General features: G+C 32.4%; 1 long non-coding RNA gene across 1 annotated transcript in view; it reads right to left on the bottom strand.

Moving 5' to 3' along the window:
- LOC124353779 overlaps positions 1-23,948 on the bottom strand; it is a 36,008-nt gene extending 12,060 nt beyond the window's left edge. The window contains exons 1-3 of the long non-coding RNA XR_006921627.1: positions 23,837-23,948; positions 12,969-13,069; positions 6,450-6,638 (exon numbers count right to left, since the gene is read on the bottom strand). This is a non-coding gene — a long non-coding RNA (uncharacterized LOC124353779). The remainder of the gene's footprint in view (positions 1-6,449; positions 6,639-12,968; positions 13,070-23,836) is intronic.
- Between the last annotated feature and the right edge of the window lie 109 nt (positions 23,949-24,057).

The raw sequence follows: 24,057 nt of genomic DNA, 5'->3' as shown, positions 1-24,057 counted from the left end.
CTCAGGGGTGAGGAATTTTTAGATTTCAACAAAACCATTAAGACCGGAAGGAGATTACAAGGGGTGGAGGTAAACGTTTTATGATTGAACTAGGCTTCTCAAACATACGTATGTAGCCTACATTCTTTCTAGAAAGTGGCAACAAGGAAAACTCAAATATCGCACCGGAAACAATTCATTTCAACTAAAAGTGCTGCCACACATTTGTAGAAGTCATTACATTACGGTGTAATATACTTGATCATAATGTCCTTTTCTTATTATTGACTACACTAGCATAGGTTAAAGGTCTTGTTTTATAGGATATTACAGTTTTAATCGTAAAATCATATCCTTAATTTTATTGAGAGGAAAAGACTACATATTCATCAACGGAAATTGATGTCATAAACTAAAATTTTTAATGTATACTGGAAAGGTTTATCGTGTTTATAATGCTGACATCTTTTAAAGAATTATTGAATCGTTTGAGAATGCGGATACAGTAAGGATATTGGTATCGTCACTTACAATATAACGAATATTCTGTTATTAATTAAGTGTTGCAGAATATTCTGCAATATCTATATCTATATCTGCATTTTATCATAATCAGTGCTATGTATACGTGAGATATTTATGAAATTTTAGATGCAGTGTAGATTGATTGCCTGTGTTCAAATTTTCACAAATAATGCACTACTAAAAAAACTGTTAAAAAGAGACCAAATCGCACCGAAGAAGCTGCGAGGTATTATTCAATACAAATGCTATTTTATCTTAAGTCGTTTTACTCTAGTAAACAATAATATCATTGGAATTATATACAAATTGGTTTGAAATTGATGTCTAATAAATTTAAAAAAAGTGTATAAAGAGGGCGTTATTAAAACAGTAAAATTTGGCAAAATGTCTATGTGTGTAAACGTTTTAAATATTTCGGTGATGTCTATGTCTAACCACTAACAGTTTCTTTAATTTAATTCAACTCAGATGTTGATCGTTGGTTTCAATATAATTATGGACATAAAACGTTGTTTATTTATTTATGACATTTTACGATACGTAAAATGTTTAGAGTAGTACTCCTCATGACTTAAATTCTATAATAAAAGTTAGATTTATATTTTGGTTGGTAACCTAATGCGAAAACATACGAATATGTATAAATATCATAAGGACGAAAATTTAAACTGTTTCAATTTGGTTACATTTATCTGGTATAGAACTTCACAGAAGAAGGAAGTTCAAGTCTGAACTGTATATTTATGATGTTGAAATATTTTAGTGATTAACTGCAGATTATTACGGAGACCTGTAGCCAATTGGTGCTACTATTTTGTAAATGAGACCACATCCTGATTGAGGGAGCATCGTAATACATTAGTAGAGTGGCCTATTCTTCATTGTATTTATTACTGTATTAAATAGACACTTATTCAACTCTGGAAACTAAAGAAAAAACAACAGAAGAATCACAAGTAAACTCCCATTAATAAATAAATAAACATAAGAAAATGGGCTGCTTATCAGGTACCGGGTGCTCGAGTCTCCGTAGGCATTGTGGTGATCTATCTCATCAGTTCCCGGTTGATAGAGTCTCATCAGGTAATGTGATGATTTCATCAGGTCTCGGGTGCTCAAATCTCATCTTATCAGCAACGTACAGATCTCGTCTGGTCGTGGATGTTCAGGTCTTATCAGGTAAAGCGAGTATATTATCAGGTCTTGGTTGTTCGTGTCTTAACGGGCAACGTGAATATCTCATCACGTCTCGAGTACGAAAGTCTCATCAGGTAAAGCGAGCATATTATCAGGTCTTGGTTGTTCGTGTCTTAACGGGCAACGTGAATATCTCATCACGTCTCGAGTACGAAAGTCCCATCAGGTAAAGCGAGTATATTATCAGGTCTTGGTTGTTCGTGTCTTATCGGGCAACGGGAATATCTCATCACGTCTCGAGTACGAAAGTCTCATCAGGTAAAGCGAGTATATTATCAGGTCTTGGTTGTTCGTGTCTTATCGGACAACGTGAAGATCTCATCACGTCTCGAGTACGAAAGTCTCATCAGGCGACGTGATGATCCCATGAGGTGTCGGGGATCAAGTCTCAACAGGTAACGTCATACTCTCACCAGATTTTCGGTGCTCAGGTCTCATAAAGTAAGATATTTAGGCTAAGATTAAAATTGCAAACAAAGCAAACGACTCTACTTAATAAAACATGTTTAATACGACAGGTGGCACTAGCTTGTGCTGCTGTTTCGAGAATGGCATGATTTGCACCAGTTTAAATTAAACTTTTTTATCAAATTCTCATTATATTCAAAATAATCCAGTATGTAACAAATATTTATTACCAAAACGAATAATCTTAAAATAAAATTCTATCTATCAAATCTCTTCTTACAGACGGATATAGGTGGTTCACTAAATAAACGTAAAGTTAAACATAGAATTGAAAAAAAAAACTAAATCAAAACTAACGCCTTTTACGGATATTATAAGTTAAACTCGCACGTCAAAATTAACCTGATCCTTTGGTCACTGTTACCTCATACAGACACAGATATACCCACATACATACTCAATAATAACCCCAGAAAAAAGCGGTTTTACAACTCTTTTATACAGGGCCAATGTAAATCATGTTTATTCAATACAGCCGGGAAACCGGCCGCTAACAAATTCAGGTTTCGGTCTCCAATAACCTGGCTTTATTCCCGACGAATTGTCGGGAAACCCGACTCCGGCCGGTAGGAACAGAAGCCGTACGTCATTGACTCCTCTCGGCTCGCGATGAAAATTTGATTTGCTGTTCAATATTCATCTATGGATCACTTGTGGAGTTTCAATAAAAGTGGACACAAAAACACACAGCTCTGAAACACCTGTAAACAAATTTGCCAGTATTTTCGTTTAATAAAGGCACAAGCAAAAGTGCTTTACTTATTGCCTTTGGTGAAAAATCCCTTTGTAACAATTTGTAAAAAACGGAATTGCTATAAAAGAGACTTTTTTGTGCTGAAAAATACGCGTTTTTAATTTAATCCTAATTATAATAACTTTACAAAAACTATTCTTAGTGATTTATTCAAGCAACGTTATTCTGTAACAAAAGGAAATTCATTAAGATTTAAATAATAATTAAGAATATTTTAGTGATGTATATGAGTTACATAAATATAGCTTTATATAAATAAATAACAAAAATGTCGAAATAGATTCATAGATATTTGGTCATATTTATCATTTGCAAACAGTTTTGTGCCAAGAATAATTATTACATAGTAATAACACTAAAGTATTCTATTTTATTTTTTAAAGTCTTTTTAGTTTGTTGTTTCCCTTTCTTTCATAAAAACATTATAATCAGTATCACTAAAAAAATTATTGAGTGTCACAAGAGCGCCATTAAGGGCAACAATGGGTTTAAATAATTTAATGTAGAGCTAGTATTATCATCGTATTACGTTTTCTATATTCTTTGTTTAGGAATCTCATTAATTTAGTTTAGGGCTAAAAAATAAGTAAAGATCTAGGTTCGTAGAAACCATAGAGTTTTATTTACATATTTTTAAATATTAATAACCATAATAGTATTATTAACTATCGGAAAATGATTCCTTAAGTGTCATTACGGTGAAAAATCTGAAATTATTTTAAAATCTTACATCACTTTTTAATATAATACATTTGAAATTCTGTTATTATTTTGTATACTTTATAAAAAGATGGTTTGAACTATATAAAAAAAATGGTTCATAAAGAAACTTTTATTTGCTTTACTTTACACTAATGCTAAAATAGGCCTGCCATAATTCAGCTTCATAGAATAAATCAATAGCATTTTTGGGACATTGGGACACGGGTTGAGGACGAGATAATACATATAATTTTCTTATTCGTCCTGTCTCGTCAATATCTAGATGGATCACTTGATATTGATCTATATACTTACATTCATACTTTTACTTAGAGAAATGATCAAACATTCCCCGGTAATCATGCTGCAAATCACTGGAAATCTTCCGTTAGTAAACACATGCATGTTAGTGCTTAATCAATTTGGTAAATCGATTGTAACGAAAAAGTGCAGAGGCTACTATATGGATTATAGCTTGAGTTATGGACACTTCGCGAATGTTCGGTCAATTAAACGAATTTGCTTTCATACAATTAAACGAGTTTCGACTTTTAAGGGCTACTTTTCCAAATTGTCGCTCCTCCGCCAATTAAACGGCAACCATCTCCCGGTTCGGATAGAGAGAGCAGCAATTAAGTTATTGAAGGCAATTTGTTTCAAGCCCAGAAACATACTTGATTCACGGTGCATTGTTTGAGTTTTCGTCAGATGGAGGTTAGGGGAGGTTTCGGGTAGTGATGGGAGGTGGGGGCAAATAATCATCCAATAATGAGACTGAGTCTGCTGCGTCATACACCGTTGGCAAATAATTTAGACGTTTTTATTCCAGAAAAATGAAAGGGAATAGGAGAGACGTCGAGGGGAGAGGAGGACACGCTGGTAAAGTAAACTATAAAATGTAAAGAACGCATACGTCATTATTCTTTGGTAACTCAATTCCCCCTCCCCCGAGGCCCCACCCTCCCCCTCCTGGGCCACGGTGCATTTCGTGTATCTCATTTTCCCGAGAATTTGAAAACATGCGAAGGTGGGGAACTCATACATTATGTGGGGCTGAACTTTTGTTTCCCGGCCGATCCGTGTAATTGCCGAACACTTAGACCCACTTACTCGCGCAGATCGCCCGAGCCTCGCTGCCGGTTAAGCGGCGTCGTTCATTGTTCTCCGACCGTTTACCGATCCTTCCTGTGGCAGGAAATGTAACTGATCGAAGGATAAATGATAAAGTTTCCTTTCGATTAATTGTATTAGTGGTTACACGTTTTCGGCGGTGTTCACAACTAGTTCCAACTCTTCCTATACAATCCTATTTCTTCAAGCTGCATCGCTAACTTAAATCAAATTTAATTTGATTTTTTAAGTAGATTTAATCATCAACTACATTTTTGATAGCACCAAGTCATTTCGAAATTATATTTTGTGTACATATTCACGTATGACTAATAATCTCTAATCCATTGATCATAAACTTACTATATGCATGAACTTGGTAAGCAAAGCAAAACATATACAGATTTGTAACGCAAGACAATACAATCATTTTACACTAATAAAAATAGTAGTACATATAGATATTTTAAAGTGGTTTAGGAAGTAATGTGTCGGTCAAGGAGGTGGGGCAGATAAAATTTATGTTTGGTTCTAACAATCGCATATTTTTGACAGTATTCGATTTTCATCATAATAAATTCCTCATTACGAATTCTCTAATGCTTTGTTTACTAAAATATAAATATAGTACAACATATTTAGTAAAACTGTTGTCGTTAGAAACAAAATTGAGGATAATATGTTTTAATATAACAAATTTCCATTCAGAGTAGAAATAATAAGTTCATAATACAATTTTTTCTCATTTCTTAAAAAAATTTACCTTTGCTAAAATACTATTTATTATATTATATTAAAATAATATAATAAATAAAACATTAAAAGTATAACATTGTAATGTAAATTCTAAAAATATATACCAGAGTTATCTTGTTTACATTTTCGGAGTATTATGGTAACATACAATAGTTTAAAGGTAATTGTCAGCCAATCATAGAAATTCTTTTGAAAAATGTAAATTCAGAAAAATAATAACTTGTATAGAAGAAGCAAATTTTCTTTCTTTAATAAATATTGCAATATAATATATTATTTTTTCAGATCTTACGAGTAATAAACACATTGCAATAGTTTAACAGAACTAAGTCAAACTGAATTTTTATTTGAGGACTTTATGTAGTAAAGCAAACAGAAATAATGTTACATTTCTGCACAAAAATAGCTGTGTTTGATACTTGTTGATCTATGAAGTGTTTTTCGTTACCTTATAACAGGTATATGAAATATCAGGTGGCAAACAAGTTTTTCAATACTCTAACCTCAAACTTTTTTATCGTTTCACTAAAAGTAAATACAAAAAAACACAATTGTGTTTATAAGGAGACCTGACAGTATAGCTATGATGGATTATTACGAAATACAAATTGAATAAAACATGCGTTTCTCGATAAAAATCCGTTGTTCACCAAAGGGAGCAAATTGTCTTAAGGCAACTCAAATTTTAGACCTACTCACCAAAAACGATTTTTTCTCCTGATAATGAAAGCTACTTGAAAAGAACACAAGCTTAGCCAACGTTTTAGGAGCCTTGTTGATAAACAAGCAAAGATTCTAATGAAATAAAACTTTACAAGAAACCTGGAAAAATGAAAGTGGAATCAGGCAACCTTGAGGTACACCCTTATAGGATATCTGAGTTCACTCAACTCGCTGGCTGCTCTACCTGCCCTACGTGGAGGTTCCGTGTTCGGGTGCTAACTGCCCTATCATTTACCTGTCAACAGGACTGCGGCCCGGTGAGATGGCGTTGACCCCAGCCGCCGCAGGTGGGACCGGGCTATTTGTCAGCCTAACCCTTACTCTCTGCTTTACATAATCGGCCTAGAAACCAGCTCCAGTGGTCTGGTACGGTGTATCATGACCGAGCGTGGAATAAGTAGTTGTTGCAGGGTTTTCGTGCATTCTGGAAAAAATAACACAAAATCAATAGTAAATAACTTTTTATTATATTCTCTTCATGTAAATATAGGATGACGTTCTGGCAAGTCGACCTGTGTAAAATAAACGATCCCTGTAAGATGAATGGTGAAAAAATTTTAAATATTGGGTAACGTTTAATAATTTCAAATCAATGTAATAATTTCGTCTACTTCTTTCTTAGAACGCTTATTTTTAATTTAAATCTCTTAAAAATGAGCCTGGCTAAAAATATTTGCACCTTAAACTGTGAAGTCAGACGTCACCTACATGGACTTTAGACTCATAGGTTCTCAAATTCATTGGGGGTAGTTAAATGAACATAATCTTTATTTCTTACAATAAGAAAAAAGTCACGTGAGGCGAACTCTGTGCCTGGCTCTGAATCTTTAAAAACATTGGCGTTTACCACATCATTAGACGTAAAAAAGTCAGAGAAAGAAATACAAAACAACAGATTACTGGAAATTCAAATAATTTTATACAGAATTTATCAATTGTTTATAAATTTTAAATTTTTTAAATTTATTTATTAATATATACAGTAGCCTATAGGTTAAAAAAGTTACCAAAAGTTGCAGAATAGACTTTCCTTTAGTATGTTCAATTTGATCTATCAAGTGAAAGTGTGACTAGTTGATAATTAAATACCCGTTCAGACGAGAGAAGACCAGCTGTAACCCAGGGCTTGTGTGGATAGTAACAGGCAGCAATTTGAAACATAGAAACGTACTCAGGACAGATTAGTAGCTTTGCGTAATGAGCTTCTACGTACCTAATCATTTGCTTTAAAAAGCTATGATTACTCACAACATTATTAGGTCGTCTAAGTTTGGTAACTTGATTTAACAACAGCAGATACATGATTTATACATTTTTACTTGACTTTTTAGGATGTGTATCCTACAGCATAAAACACTGTCTTATGAATTTAGTTATCGCCCACGATACCGAGTTTTCGGCAAGGAACAATATTTATTGCATTGAAAAACTCATTTCCTCGGCATCGCAGAGCGATATTTCCCTTTTCTTGTGGAAGATAAAAGGCATTTCCCGTTGGAAGGTCCCCGCAGAACCCAAAGTCCCGGATGTTATCAGCGTGTGTGTACCGGGCAGGAATAACAAGTCCGTATCGACCGCCAGGCTGCGCCATTTTATTTCCTTATCAGATTGTTATTGGCAATAGGTTAGCCACCCTACTCGCGTTAACTCGCTTCTGGTTGCCATGGCGACAGAATGGCGGGAACGTGTGCGCATGCGCAGACCGCGGATCACTCGATATCCCCTAACAATGGACATTTTTACCTCCCACGGCCCGCCGTCTTTTCCGCCTGCCCTGCTCGGTTTTGCCATTAATATTAATAAATTTCCACAGCCGACTTGTGTTTTCATCGCGTAATAAGCTTACGACTTCGGTGAGGCCGTGGCCGAGGGACTTGCCCAATCCCGTGTACAACGCCGGGTCCCCCGCTCCCACATGAGGGGTCGGATCACATATCACACTGCTTTCATTTGCGTCCAAGAGTAACTAAGAAAAACGCGTAGGCTATCCCATCGCGAATACTTTAAGACTAAAATAATCAACATATTAATATTTTCAGTGCAATGCGTTGATCTACCAATGCTATTTATAGCCCATAACGCTGTATACTTTGACAGGTCACATGTTTAGCCCGTTACTCTGTACAATTCTCAATAACCCAATTTCCCACAATGTTACCGCTTGACCATACACATAAATTGAACAAACGCAGGATTTATTGTAAGGAACATGTAGAACTTAGTTTTTCTTCTTTATGTCTATTTATTGCTTTGAGGTAGACCTATTAATATCATCGTGAGGTATTATGAGTTTGAAAACATAATATAGGCCTACCAATTAATCAATTTTGTACTTAACTGTCTAAGACCATAGGTCGGTAGTCTGTTATACCACTGTAAAACACTAGTAGACGGCTCATTTTGGTGAAATTTGTATACAGGTGTAGCTTGTAGATACCATTAATCTAAACCGTGTTTTATATTTGGCAAAAAATTATTACTTATAAAAATGTATGCACTAAACAGCTCTAAAAATGCTTTCAAAAGCGGCTCTAAAATTCATACTTTGAATATTGAAGCTCATAAAATACTGAAATAAATCAAACACAAATTAACTCAATTCAAAACGTCAAAACAGATCTTGCCCAACATTTATAAATGCTCAATCAGAGTTTGGTTAAAAGGCAAAATATGGGATGAATTTGGTCATGCAGGTCTATTTGGCAAATACCTGCAATCTACAGTATTGATTTTAAGATTGTGGAAACTTTTAGACCTTAGAATGCTAAAAAGATTGTTTAAAAAATGACCTGTTTTTATTTTTTTGCAATAAATACACATTAACCAGTTAAACAAATTTTAAAATAATAAAAAAATTATGGTTGCCTGTAAAGTCGGTTTTACGGGCGAAGATTTTACGTGACAACGTCTTTTTCTCGGTAGAATATTTATTGATATGAATATTATTAAATTGCACAATAGGAACAAGGAATTGAATGAAAATAAGAATTGCACAAATTTTAACTATAGAAATATATTTTGTTTACTAAAACATTGTACATAATTTGAAATTAATTAAAATTTGTTATTGTAAATGGTAAAGTTGAATAAAACATTTACTAAAATTGGAATTTGAAATTCTTGCTAAACACAGTTAAATTCTAACTCCGCGCGTGGTGATTGGTCGGTTTAGTTCGTTTGTTTGGTCGCACTGTTATGACAGGTTAGAGGTTATAATTTGTTATTTTAAACGTTTGACTAGCAATACGCGCTGTTTCTTCTCAATCGACTGAATTACGATTGATTGCAGAGTGATTTAAACTAATAATTTACTTAACACTATCAACATTTGTCAATAGTATGACATAACCTATAAACTCAGTTTCTCAACTTTTGTGCCAATCTAACAATTAATCAATCAATCATAGTTTACGATAATGAAATATCAGTGTACAATTATTTACCTTTATTGTTGTAGTTGTTGTAAATGACGAATCTAAGCACTCCACATTTTCACGAATAAACATAGTTATCTGCTTTATCCCGTGCGGCGGACCCACAGTTATCTGCTTTATCCCGTGCGGATCCCGTGCGGCGGACCCACTGGACGGGCATCGTAACGTTACCGGGCGTTACACTTTTTCATGAGTGACTCCGAGCCGCAACCTAATTTAAGACGTTGTCACGTCAAAAAAAGGCAACTATATTTAGTACACCTAATGAGAAATTTCTTTAATATCAAGGAGGTGTTTTTGACCTATTGTGAACAACTTAAGGAAGCTGAACTTTGGACTTACAACTACGTCATTTGTTCTTGGCGTAAACACTTGTAAATACCCTATCGTGCCCAACATTAAAAAAATACGTTATCCAACTCAACATAATTATAACTGCTCAATATTATTGAAATACGTAATGGTCGTAACGTTTGTGTTCCTTGCTGGCTATTCAATACAATCAACAAAAACTCCTAATGTGCTACCTTATAAACCTATTAATAGTATTCTGTTGAAGAACATTTAAGTAGATTGCATTTATTTTCTTGTATGTCGTAGATCATAGTTAGTTTATGATATTTATTTTTTATTTATATTCCTTTTAATTTCTACATTGACATGTTTATGTTAGCTCTGCTAAAATTTAAACATAATGTGAAATTTTCTTTTGTATAAATGAAGTCAGTGTATTTTTATGCCATTACAAAAGCGTACATGAGAGGATTTTTTGTAAAGTGGTGCTATTTTTGGAACAATCAGCGTGAGACATACGTATAAATCATAATAATAATAAAAATATTTAAAATTGTTTGCATGGCATCTATGTGTACGGGACACAGTTATAACTAAAGGAAAAATGAAGTGTAACATGATCAAATGTAATTTTTAGAAGATCAGGCATGATTTTCGATGACAGTGGCAAAACTCTAAATTGCGACAAAATGTTTTATATTCTTTGTAACTCAAGAATCGTCAAAAAGTGCAACTATTACGAGACGACCACTCGAGAATTCCTTCGATTCTTTAAATATTTCCGAACAAGAGATGAGATAAAAATGTTTTACGTCTGGCGCACATCAAAGGCGAAATAACGTGTAATGAGTGGCGTAAAAACTGATAAAATCGAGTGTTAATTACTAATTCAAAGTAACACGATTCACACCTAATTAGGCACGGAAAGAATTACAAAGAGCATCTTGGGCAGGACGAGATATTGGATCGCATCGTTGCTTTTGATATGAAGTCTTCGCTGCCGATGTTATTGAACCGTGATGTTCTTTTATTAAAGAAATACAATTTGGAGAAAGAAGTCCAAGTGGGGTAAAAGAAGGGGCGTTTCTTCTTATTTCTTTTTTTGAGGGGAAGCATTCCACTTGAACGTATGCAAACAACTGATTAAAGATGAGTTCGTTTCGTGATAAGGGTCGACCGATTTTTGGCCCCTCACGACCGAATGAGGCTCTCTCACGATTTTACCATCGGAAAATCGCTTAAAACATATCCCGACGAATTTAATAATCAAGCTAGAGGGTGTAATTTTTAATCTGTTTGCTCAAGTAGTGGTTTCCCTCCTTTACATTTACAGTTAACGATCTCGTGGTAGGAGTTAAGTGGTTACAGGAATACAAGTTCAATTAAAGGTTTGATCAGTTTCAAATGTTAAAGTATACTATTTGATTTAATCTGAAACCTACTAAGATACAGCTCTACCAACTACACTTTGCCGCGTTATTCCTTTAAACTTTTAATCCATTTGAGTCCGACTAACTGCCTGGATCTTAGCAAGGCTTCTGTAACTTTCGGGACCGATAAACGTTTTTATATTCAGACAAATTATCAAATATTTGTATCCATCATTCAAGCACATGATTTAGTTAATGTATTAGATTTTAATATTAGTAATAAAATACAATACAAATATACTCGTATGTTAACGTCAAGTTTATGTTATTTGGAAGATGTTAATAAAACGGAAATGACAGCCATGTTAACAGCATAATACTACAAGGATCCTACTCTCTCTCACCCGTAAGGTGGATCAGTAATATCTAATATATCCATAATAACCAAAGTAATATCGCAGTATGAGTCTGAGACATCTCCATGCTCGTAAAGTTTGTGAAAAAAAATGGATGGCTATCTAATAAATAATATTGGATATATCAATAATTAATTATTTAATATTTAACAGAACTTAGTGTGGATATTATAAAATTAGTACACAATAAACCGTTACAGCGGACAGTGGACGCGACGAACAGATCGTACACAAAAAATAATCGCACAGACGGACAGATAGACAGGCGGACAATCACACGATTTAATTAAACCCTTTCGGGTCTTAATCAAAAACGTTTTTTCTGTATGAACATAAATCGTGGTTCAATGTATTATGGGCAACATATAACCTTCCTGGTGTAATACAGCTCATTAACTATTAATTATTTATCACACTCGTTAGTATTGCAATACGCTTATCGCAAGATAACCAGATCAAGCAACGTCGAGCGAGGCTGCTGCTCGGAAGGGTGACCGCTGAGCGACTATATCCTTGCAAGCAGACTCCCTGCCCGGCTGTTTGTGGTGGATAAAGTCAGCTTTAAGCCGTTGGTCCTCAGGTTGTGTTACAAAGAGCTTCTTAGGACATCTTTACTTTGAATTTTTTTACTTGATATACTACATAATGTATAATATTCATATACAAGTTATTGAATGTATACGATCATAGTTTTTTATGCATATCTCAACCCTGTTATTAAAACTTACAAGCCTATAATGAGTAATTCAATTTAGTATAGAACTTTTGTTTACATTGATTACCTACACAAAATAAACAAATTGTTATTTAAATATTTCAATATATCGCTTGATTACTATACTATGTATTTTAACACAAAAAAAATAAATAAATAAAAAAAAGAACAAGATTGCCAACACTCAACTGTCTCAATAAATAAATAAATCGTTAATTATTTTCTTTATAAAAGAACAATAATTTTAATATAATGGTGTGACATATCATTTATATTACAAACAATTAAGACACTTTTGAGTGGAATACGAATTATCTTACAACAAGTGTGCATAGGTGTGTGTAATGCGTCAGATCAATAACAAATTTGTAAATAGGTTTGAGCTGTGTTCCTTATGAAAGTATATTTAATGGATGAAAATGACATTGCCGTAGAAATAATCCACTTAACAATTCTTTACAAATGTATTTTTTGTAATTGAAAACACTAATATCTATTAATTAAACTTTAAACAATTTTACATACTCATCTTATAGTAAAAGAAATATGGATGAACCAGTTTGAAGTTATCCAGGATAGTATCATTCTCTGTCTACTCACAGCTGAAGAATCCACCAGGGCTCAACCTAAAAAAATAGATAATATTAGAATAGTGATAGTGATTTACTGCTAGATGCTACTACTGCTAGATAGTTAACATTATACTTTGCCTGTTTTACTGCGTGCCAAGCATCCAAGAGTGAAACAGGTTCAAAGATATTCAAGAGATTCTTGATTTGGAAATAGACCTAACATATTTCTTCAAACAGTCTCTATTTGGGTATTGTGTCGTTTTTAGATTCACTTTAACACACACTCACACAAGGTATGTATGTATATTTTGAACGAAGAATTGTGTACCAGTAGTAACTAAGAATGAGCAATGTAATATATATTGTATATATATATTGTCAAAGTTGATTTTTGAGTCATTTCATATTTGGGACGATTTGTGATTAGTTGTGAAGTGTATGTTACTGTCCTATTATTTGTTAATAATACGAGTATTTATTTTTAATTGTAAAAATTTTTAACATGGTCCCAATGATTTTTATACGAGTATATACATTTATTTTTAATTCTGAATACTTATCCAAAATGTTTTCAAAACAATCACGAGGAAGGAAATAATAAAATATACGTTTTTGGACCTCCTGAGTTAGAAAATTTAACAAATTTCTTATAAAATCACGTTTTTGGATAGATTACAAAACATGTTACACAACTTTAAAAAAATATCTCATACAAACTACCAAGGTTGCATTATCAACTAGTACATTATTGTAAATTACTTGAAACAGATTCATTAATCTACTACATTAATCATTTATCTAACTTATAGAATATCACAAATGAAACTTGGATTCCAAAAACCATTATAACCAGAAACTTATAATTTATTTTACACTATAATCTCCAATTTAACAATGTTATCTTTCTATATTCACTAGAAACATTCACAATATTTTCTGTTAAGAAATATACATATTTTTATCCATAACACGAAAATCGGTTTTATAATTTGTATTAGTGATAATAATATGCAAGCTAACTTTAGTTATAAGGTTTGAGACATATCTGGTACACCGGTAAGTACCAAAATAGAATTTCATATATTCCGTGAAATTAGATCCTAATAAAATACAAATCCCGAGTGCAAACAGATATCTTACACGGGATAATTAATTTCATCCGCGATTCTCCCAACAATGGGAGACGGGACGGGGCACGTAGATGGATGTCGAGTATTGCTTCGGGCACGGGATGAACGTCCTCCCCCAAAGAAATCACTTTACATTCCCTTTCTTCTCATTTTTGCCCGTGCGACTGACGAAATGGAGGCCTCACAAGACGTGGTACTGCAGCACCAGTTACCCACCCCGCATAGCCTTCTACCCTCTTCAATTATTTACGTATGCTCGCCCCCGTCCCGGATTGGAATGCAATAACAAAGGATCTTCTCGATATTAGAGTGTCATATTAAAAATTCTATTCCGCCGATTCGTGGCTATCATACCGATAAAAAGGTAAATTACTCGTAAATCCAAAGAAACTGCTATTTATATTTTTAATGTGGAAATGTGAGCTATGTTAATGGGCTCAGTCAGAAGTTATAACTGAAAGTTCCAAAAATAATTAACGTTTAGGCGATCAGTAAAATTAAAAGTCTTACGTTGAATAATATTGATTTAATACGACAGTTATAATTTAATGGAAAAATAGATGTACCACAAAGGTAATTATTAAAATACTATTAGGATGAAAAATGTTATTGTGACGAAAATTTATTCGTTTCGGTTACATATAGATCACAAAGAAAGCATAGAAAATCGTGTTGTAATAAAGGAAGGCTTGGCTATTAGCATATAATATGCAATGGTTTTCAGAAAACATGGAAAGAATAGGACAAAACTAAGTTATCTCTACAAAAACTTAAAATTATTTTCATTCAGTTCTCAATCAAGAGAGGTTTTTATAATGAAAGTAATACAGGGTTAGACATTTAAGGTTTTGTTATCTATATGCTTATTCCTTTTAAAAAGTAGGCCTACGCGATTTTCCAAAAATATCGTCTTATCTTTACAATAAAACGAACTTATTTTATATGTAGTATTTTAACAATATTATATCTCCATAGATCTGTTATATCTTGTTTCGCTAAATGCATTGCTAATCGCTAACCTAGAAATCGGCTGCACCGATTAGGCTATTTTTATGTTTTATGAATCGCAAGGAATGTTGTTAAGAAGAGAAAAAATTGAAAATTTTACTCGAAATATTCAGAATTTGAGGAAATGTTGTAATATTACTGAGACATAATCCAAATTGTACTGGCACTAAACAGCTTTTGACACTTGTTTCAAACATTCCTTTGAAACTTCGTACTAAGCCTGACTAGCTGTTTGCAACAGCTAGTAAACGATAAAAATATTATTAATCAGAACATAAAATAGCTGAAAAATCATTATTTCTAATTGATAAGTATCTATTTGAATTATGCTAACTAAGCATGAACAATTTCAAGTCTATAACCCATTTTACTTTCAAAATGACTTAAGGACAGAGAGGCAAACAGAAAGTCAAACAATCAGACAGAAAATAAGAATTATTTTAAGTGATAGTTAAGTGCAATCTGATTCTACTCTTCCACTTTATTAGGAGGAAATAATATAGTTTTTATTTTTTATTGGTAAAACTGAAATTTTGTATGTTTCCATAAAAATATTAAGAGCTGTTAATTAAAACGTGAGCCACGTTACGGTCCTAACAAAGGCGATTTCCTCCTACTTTCCGAGGAGGTTACATCAGTACTGGTTAAATAGCGGTTCAAAACTTTATTGTACATTTTAATTTATAAACACTAATTATATAAATTTCCTTGAACTAAAAACATAATCTTGAAATGATCATATAAAACTAGTGGTGTAAATAACATATTTCTCGTTCTTATTTCCAAGGAAATACACTAATATTGTACACTATAAATGCTAATATTCACTAATATTGCGTAAAACTGTAAGCCGAAAACTTTTATTTCACAAAATGCACTACAAGGAGACTCGAATTAGCGGAACTGAATTCGTAGAATAACAACGCAACTATAAACATAAAACTTCTGTTTTAGGTGTTTGTATGGTGGATTAACTAACTTTAATATACATAACGATCTATCACTGAACTAAAAATGTCTAAACTTATGCTGCATAGCCCTGTATAGATAAATTACAAAATAACACGTCAGTTCTAATCTATTAAGAAAATAAAGCTTGGTACAAGAGGTCAACAGTTATAATTCAGTTGACTCCTTTCTAATAAACCAAATGTTATTGAAATTCATATGTACTTTATTTTGGAAGGCTGAACTTGAAACATATGTAACGAAATGAGAAATCTACAAGAACCTGAAGTGGTTATATAATTTTTATATTTCATGATAAGGAGTTTTTTTATTATTTGCTGTATGTATACAAGCTTATTATTGTTTAAAGCTAACACTCAGTTTTTATGTAAAAATATATTTCAAACGTGTATGGAATCACTAATGTGGGTTTAATAAACTTATGTAAGTCTTTTATGTATTTATAATTTAGGAAATATCCTACAAATTAGTCGTTTAAATGAAACTACCATAAGGTATAAAACACATAGGTTATTTTCGGTATGATTCAGTGGCAAACTTCACGTAAATGAAGCTTATTTTTTCACTGATAAATGTAAATTTACTTCTTAATTACTGCAATAATACATTTCTCCAAGTACTTGTTAATCCGCGGCATTAATTTGGAACAAAACAACGACAGTCACAAATAAGCACTCAATGTCAACAATCCCTATAATGAGGTGAAATTTGCATAGGAACCAGTGCAATATTATAATCACCGACTCCTCCAGACCTGCTTCTTCGGTAATTGGCCTCCTGGACTCCAGCTCCAGTCGAGCTTTGTGGAGGATAATTGGAATCGTAGTGGATACAAATAATTGTCTGTTACCCCTCCCTCCCTCCGCCGCCACTTAGCTTTATGTTATTGTTAAACGAATAAAGATCTGAGCTCGCCTGAAAGTAAAGATATGGTAAACACAACTTTATGAATAAGGCAGAGTCCGTAATTAAGGAGAAGAGGAAAACGTTGATAATTCTAAAAGTATATTCAGATATCTCACTTTGATGTCGTCGGTTTCTCTTTACCTTTATTATATTAATATTTTGTAATTTCAGTGGGTATGAATACGCGATGGAATAGACAAATTGGGCATTAATTAACTGTTATTTTGTAATAACCTTTGAAACTGAGCGAACGTCTGAAGTATCCGTGTGTTATTAAACAAATTTTGTGATCAACAGAATGTAAATAAAAATTCACAGTTCATAATATAATATCATAATTACGTTGTTAGTAGTAATTTTCTTAGGTTTAATTGGTAAAAGGGCAAACGCGTTAATTTTGTGGCAAGATAATAGGAATTTTCGAAGAACTCGAAACTTAAATTCCGAGAAAAATTTCATAAGGTGTAGATCAAGAAATCATTACTTGAAAACAATCATCTAGGCTACAGCTTGATATGCTCCCCACCCTCTTCCTTTAAAACCTAAAACACAAAATTAGTAATACTTACCTATGTTATACCTTTTCATAACTTTCTTTTTGAGACGACTACATGACTAATTGAAATAATTTAAAGTTTTCGGGCTTACGTTTAAAGTTTTAGAAATATTTGTTTTATTTACTCAAATCAATGTTTTTTAAAAGCAATTCCCAATAAAAAAAATATACTTAAAAGATAACTTAAGGAACTTTATTGCTACGTACAAGATGTTCATTAACTATAGTAACGTATGAAAATGTTTAATGGTTATGATATATTTGAAATGTTAGACAATATAAAGGTAGGTTTATTAAGTGTAAGGGCACACGATTGGGAATTTTCGAGAGAAAACCGTAGTGAACTTTTAGGCAAGCTAATGGGAATTTACGAAGAATTCTATATCTAAATTTTCAGAAAAAAGTGTAATTTGAACGAGTAAAGAGATAAAAGAATAAAAGTGTTCAGTGATTATTTGTTGTAATTGTACATTAAGTTGTGATAATTTTGTAGTGGTTTAAATCTAAAATATGCAAATGCTAATATTCCTTATTTGGAATTAATTTTACTGTTACAGTACCTTTTTAAGACATTGTTTGTTCTTAATAAAAAGAAAGTATGTTTGCAAAAGAGATTTGTTATTTAATGAAATATTCTTATACCTATTAAAAATCCTTTTAATACCAGTCCATTCAAAGTTTCTTTATCATATCTATACAGTTGTATGATTTTCGATATTTTTCCTTCAAAATTTAATTTAGAAGATTCTTATTTGATATTGTATGAAATTTAAACGAAATTTCTTTTAATTACTTAAAAAAGTACAACTGTCTCTAGAGAAAAAGAAAACGGTTTTCGACGAATTTTAGTATTAGAATGCAAAATAAACAGATAAATGTAGGATTATGAATGTTCGTATCTTGCTACAAGCAGACAATAAAGTTTCAATGGTTGTGAAGATATTATAAATAAAAAGGAATTTATATTACATAGTATACGATATAATAATATTACTGTATGTACAAATCACCAAATTGCAACTATAAATTGCAGCGCCAAGTAAATACAAATGTTTTATAAGGAAATTTTATGGAAATGTTTATTATCTTAATGTCTTATAAAAAAAATTTAACTCAAGATAACAAAATTTTTTATTTTTTTAGATTGTTATATAAAATCCAACATTTTAATAATAAACTGGGCTATTTATGTTAAAAAAGATAGCTTTTGTGTTACAGGTAAAACATACTATTTGCGAATACATCATTTAAAAAATAAAATTATTACATAATTTTGAAAATTCTATAAAGCGTTACAAATTTTGAGGAAAAGTACTGCAAAAGTAAGACACATGCATTACAGAGTTATTAAATATACAGTAATTGCCACAAGAATCCCAATAATAAAAAGACACACACTTAAAGACTAAAATCTGTACTATAACTTAAAATAAACACCAGAGTATGATTTTTTAAGATGTTTTATGCAGTAATTACTTTTTATTATGTTGACTACTGCAGACGCCTTAAGGTACACAGTAAGATTAGTTGGTTTAACTAAGTATAGATTCGCAGTAAATATATACCCCAAAAAAGTACCCAAAAGGCAGTCTTTATTCTCACCCGAATATCTATAAAGTTATAATAATATTCTCTCAGAAAGAATTCAATTATACTTTCTTTCTAATCAAATAATGTTCCTGCTTTACCAGTACACGATGAACTAAAAGATACAAACTGTGAAATTATAGTTGACGCGTATCGAACACGAAAGGGTTGCAGATCAAGACCACAACCGTTTGGCGGGGGGGGGGGGAGGGTTTAACTCAAAACTGCGATCTTCTTTACAATCAGCGCGTTCAATTGCTCCGTGGATCCAATCCTCTTTGTCATAGAGGCATCATTTCAGCCCTCTTATTCTTCTTCTAGAAAAAGTTGATTACGTTCCTCCACCCAATACCTGTCGACTCCCTCTTATTTCGTTCGTTAACTCTTTATTCCCCATTCCCCTTTTATCTAATTCATTAACACAGTCTTTCCCTCCCTCCACCTGTCTCCACGCTGTTTCTGAACCGCGATTGCCATTTTCCGACAAATTACGCCGAGTCGGCTTGTCACTGATGTAATCGAACAATTTGCGTTTCAAGAGGAAAGTGAAATGATTTACTTAAAACAGGACATGACGAGTTGATTTGTGGTGTCTATTTGCCTACTGACGGCCTGTTCACTTCACTTACCAAGTCGCCTCCTTACTTCTCAAATGTCAATTAAGATGCCACTTTAGTTGTGAATCCAACTGTCCAATAAAGTGCCTGAGATATTTTTCCATCTTCTTCTTTATTAGATGATATCAATTGGTGCTAAAACATTTTTAGAAAAGATTTACAAACTAATGGTAAGCCAAAACCACGACGTATTACACATTTAAAATGTATTATTTGTTCGCTATTTTTTGTAAATCACTCAAGAAGCAAAATAACTAAAGTGACATAATTGTTAATAAATATTACAAGCAAATTAATTTATACTTCATATTGTAGATATTCCTTACACATATATGTAAGGTGCGAAGACAATACAGATATTTTGCTAAATATATAAATGAAATAAATTTGTTAACTGGTTCATTATATCAATCAGGCTTTTCTCTTGAAAACATTATATAAAGGTAGTACATAAAATTAAATACGAATTAAAAACTCGAAAAGTAAAAAAATCTTTCTGAGTTTCCTTGCTGCAGTTTAGAAAAATTATGTTTGAAAAATAAATGTACAATTAAGAGACGTTTCTTAAAAAATAAACTTAAACCTGCTTATTTTCAATGTTCGCCGAATAATTATAAACTGGATTTTAAAATATTTTATTCATTGTTTTGCTCTCCAGTATTATTTGTATTATTGTGTTTATCACAAAGTGGATAATTTTGTCTAAATTAATCAACTATAGGTTATTATTATAATTATGCGGAGCACCAAAACTTTGTTTGGATAGCAATATAAGTAACATGAAGATAACTGTTGGTATACAAATTAGAAAGTTATGTCCTGGAGTATCGAAATATGACAGTGTGCAGATATTATGGTGTATTTCTCGAAATTATCATAACTTATGTCAGATATGCTGGGCAAAATGTTTGTGGTTAAAAGTTTTTTGAAGACGGTTTTTTATTTATTGGTGATCTATTAAGAACAAACTTTTTTTCTAAAGGGGATAAAAAATAGATTTGAAGATTTGTTTTCCATCTCTAAATAACTATATTTCTCATCACTTGTGGTGCAATATCAATATTTGAATTTGCCTTTATTTATGAACCCTTAACAACGATTTTATACTTCCTTCAACTTGGAAAAATCTAGATAGAGAGTGTTTTTCTTGATTTTTCCCATCCATAACACTAAACGCTATAATACAAATAACGTACTATAATAGACAGTTCAAATTCTTGAAGAAATTAATTTAGTAATTAAAAATTAGTAAATTAAAATGTCTCATGTTCGTCTGCGAGTAAGGACAAATACATGCACTGGCACGCAAAAAGAATATTAACTCCATTCGATGGATTTATGGATCGGCAAGAAACGTTTAAAATCTTATAGAGTTAATGTTTAAGAGGTGTTTAAATTTTTTATATATTGCTTTCATATAAAAAAGTTACTATTGAACGATACATTTTAGGCATTGCAACTACCCTAATAATTATATTTTACTAAAAGTTAACCGTTTTAAAGTTAAAGTAAGTTCTTAAAAAATTATTATATTACAAAATTAATGACGAAAGCAATATTAAGCGGGCGCCTACATTAAATTATGCTCCACTTCAATGCTGAGAGTGCATTTACGTCATAAATGATTAAAAGGGAGAATTAATTATCTCAGTACTTTTAATCAAGGCTCCTCGTCGCTAAAACGGCAGCATGATGTTTGCATTCGTTGAAATTACGAGACACGTTATTAATTGTTAATTAAAGCCGCATTTGTCGATAACGAGTCCAGATCAATAAATGAGAGCGTGTTTAATATTTAATCAGAGCTGCATTATACGCAAGGGATAATTGTCCTTTTGGTATTATTATGAAAACATAATTAGTTGATTCTAATTCAACTGTAAGTTTTAATAAGAGATATTGTAATTACAGCTAGTGCTTGTAAAGGGTAGTGGAAATGATGTATTGTATTGTACTGCATCGAGGCAGTAATTTAATATTGTTGTTGTGTCAGATGAGGATTTTTGAATTAGTATCAGTTCATATTTTACTGATTTGTTGGACAACAAGCGGTGTTTTTTCTAATAAAGGACGGGCAGTACAGTTCTCGAATACGTAATAAGAGTAAAGATGATGAAGTATGTAGCTGTTAACAATTTTGGGTTACCAGAAAGTTTCCCCTGTCTGTTAGTGTCAAAATGATACAAACTAAAATATATGTGACAAAAATTACGTAGAGCAATATAGATTTTCAAACATGGTTATTTTTATGGGCGACGTTAAGTCTGAGGAGAGCTCTCAGTCACTAACTGAACCAGCGAATTGCGGCTTAATGTTTGCCGCAGAACACGCCACTTTCACTCATGGTCGAACAAGAAGGCTACTGGCTAGAACAGGATGAATCAACGGTCACCCATCCATGGAACAGGCACGCTCGACTTTGCTTGACCCGGTCACCTAGGAATAACCGCTGTACCCACTGGACTATGCCATATGTTCGGGTAGAGCGGAAGTTTGATTGGGCTCATCGACTGCAAGCTTATATAACACTGTCACCACGCACCGCAAACTGTCTATAACTAACGAAACCTCGCAAATCATATTTTAATGTCAATACCTGTGTATAAGTTGGCCAGGACAAAATCAACGGCCCGTTTAGTTTATATAATAAATTAAAAATTGAGATAGAATCTAATTTATTAATAATATTGAACATACTGAAGGTTAGTATAAGCGTCATAACCATAAACATAGAACAATAATTGATGTATTTTGTATCACGTGTATGGACACAATTAAAATCGCCAAAACTGAAACTGTGCCTCCATGTAGACTTTTAAAAGGTATGCATGTACAGAAACGCAATAAAATGTAACTATAACAGTATTTTCACACTACTTATTATTTATTAAACTAACCTCCCATATAACTTCCAATTAGAAATTATTTTATTTAGTATTTCTATATTAACTTAGTCACTCCTTTACACATATAAGATATTTATGTTATTTTTAAATATGAATTTATCCGGGTTTTCAATCCGTTTTGAATATTGAAGGTTTCTTGTATATAACCAGACAAGTTTATTTGACTCTAGCTAGATCATAGGTTGGGGGGAGGGGGATGACGTTATGGTGGATCGTATACTAGGTAGGTATAATTGATGGAACGATATAAATAATGGAATATAACTATCTAATGGTTGTTGTTCTAAGTGAACTAATTGTAGAAAATATTATGCATAATAATTTGTTGCAAGTTTTTAAGAATGAAATGGAATATCGATCAAGAAATCATAATTAGAAAATAACCATCTAAACTATAACTTGATATGTTATCCCTAAACCCTTCCCTAAAATCTACAACACATAATATTATTACTTGAAAATTCCTATACCCTTTCAAAAACATTCTTTTTGAAACGAATACATGTCAAATTGACACAAATTTAAAATATTGGGCTTACGTTTAGAATGTTAGAAAGCTTTATTGCATTTATTGAAATTAAAGCTAGCTCTCCTTAAAAAACGACAGTACTAAATAACAAAAAATGTACTTAATAGGTACTTCCAGAGAACTTTCCCGCTAGGTGCAAGATGTTCTACACTCATTGTAACGTATCAAAATTTTAACACAAAAGATAATGTTGATGTCTGACTTCCCAGTTAATATAAAGGTCGCAATTAGAAACACAAAATAAAAGCAATTAAATCGCACTAAAAATTCCATTATATTTCCTCATAATATAAATAAATATGTATTTAACATTTTATATTTTTATTGCAATAAAATTACTTTTTAGTAAACTTGTAGGTTACATGGTCCCTTAAACAGTATTTATTATATTTTGAATAAAACATTAAATTAAAATTATTTTTTGTATACAATTATTATAAACATGAAATATGACAGTTACGCTACATACAATTTACTCAGCTCTTGTCGGGTTACCACTTACGTACCAAACTACGGCAAGGTTTTCATCAAAATTTAAAAAATGCAAGCATTTTATACGTAAAAAAATACCAACAATACAAATTTGTAAACATCGAAACATACACAAACATACCTGGTGAACCAGAGAGAACGTAGTAGGCAAATGAGTGCGACCGGTCACTGAATGAGCACTACAAGATCCCCCCTCCCGGGTGCCCCCTCTTCATCAAAGTGTGTGTAATAGTTTTTACAGAAGGGTTGGGCATTGTTCTTAGATCTGCATATGGGAGGAGCGCATCACCATACCTCTCTACGCTTCTCACGCTCCCGGCACCTTTGTGCGTCCGTCTGTCT

This window comes from Homalodisca vitripennis, chromosome 2 (genome assembly GCF_021130785.1).
Source record: "Homalodisca vitripennis isolate AUS2020 chromosome 2, UT_GWSS_2.1, whole genome shotgun sequence".
Classification (NCBI taxonomy): Eukaryota; Metazoa; Arthropoda; class Insecta; order Hemiptera; family Cicadellidae; genus Homalodisca; species Homalodisca vitripennis.
This window is presented reverse-complemented; position numbering and strand designations above follow the sequence as displayed.